The sequence below is a fragment of the Cynara cardunculus genome (assembly GCF_001531365.2).
Source record: "Cynara cardunculus var. scolymus isolate 2C chromosome LG 7, CcrdV1, whole genome shotgun sequence".
Taxonomy (NCBI): domain Eukaryota; kingdom Viridiplantae; phylum Streptophyta; class Magnoliopsida; order Asterales; family Asteraceae; genus Cynara; species Cynara cardunculus.
Genome location: NC_037534.1, coordinates 11,182,495 through 11,183,896, shown reverse-complemented (window position 1 = coordinate 11,183,896; position 1,402 = coordinate 11,182,495).

Genomic DNA, 1,402 nt, shown 5'->3' with positions numbered 1-1,402 from the left:
AATTTATCTTTGGTTTAATATTATAAAATTTATAAAGATAATAATTAAGTATTCTGTTAGAATTTAATGATTATACTAATTATATTTTAGATTTTTTATATTTAAAATGAGATGTTTATCATGTATTTGATTATGTTTATCTGCAGTTAGTTACACGAATTCAGATATGAGATGAAATCGGATAGGGATAAAATCGTTTAAGGATGAACGGGTTTAAGAGTTTTAAGAATTTTAAGAGTTTTAAGAGTTTTAGTCAAATGCTTTATAAGATAGTATAGATATATGAGTGTTCAAATACAAACCATCTCAATTTATACAAACCATACAAACAAATAACAACCAATCACATAAATCCATTTGTTTTTCTTTATTTTTAATTTATAAGGGTATTATGGTCTTTTGAGATTACAATAATTATGTTTGGTAAGTATTTAATACTAATAGATAAGTTTTGTAATTCTTTAATTTTATATAAATATGTATTATATCTTGATTAGCTAGCACTTTTTAGTAAATATTTAATTGATTTATCCATTAAATATGTTGATACAAATTGTCATCTTTGAAAAATGTACAATAATTGTTGATTGAAGAATATTTTATATTTCATTATTTATTAAAATATCCCCTTTTTTATAGTTTATGGGTAACTCTATTTCATCATTAACAGTTTCATTCTGTTTTATCATTAACAGTTTCATTATGTTTCATCATTAACAGTTTCATTTTGTTTCATTTTGTTTCATTTTGTTTCATTATGTCCACCCGATCTAAATCAAACAGGTTTTACATGAAGAAGATTTGGCTTCCAAAATAGCCATATTTTGGATTACTCCAAATTGCCACCTTATTTGTACATAATATGAGAAAAGTACAATAAAAACCAATAAACTTTCTTGTTTGGAATGATTAAGTTCTTGGACTTTTTTTTGGAACAAATAAGTCTTTGGACTTTCCAAAACATGTTAAATAAGTCATTGAACAATTTTTTGGAACAAATAAGTCTTTGGACATTCCAAAATATGTTAAATAAGTCTTTGGACAATTTTTGGAACAAATAAGTCCTTGGACATTCCAAAATATGTTAAATAAGTCTTTGGACAATTTTTGGAACAAATAAGTCCTTGGACATTCCAAAAAATGTTAAATAACTCCTTGGACAATTTTTGGAACAAATAAGTCCTTGGACATTCCAAAAAATGTTAAATAACTCCTTGGACAATTTTTGGAACAAATAAGTCTTTGAACAATCCAAAACAAGTTAAATAACTTCTTGAACTTTTATAAAACATGTTGGATACATTCTTATGACTTGTACAACTAGTTAAAGTGGTAAAATAGTGAAAAAAAAATCCGGAAAAAACGCCAATGAACATTCATATTTTGAACGATAAAGTGGTAA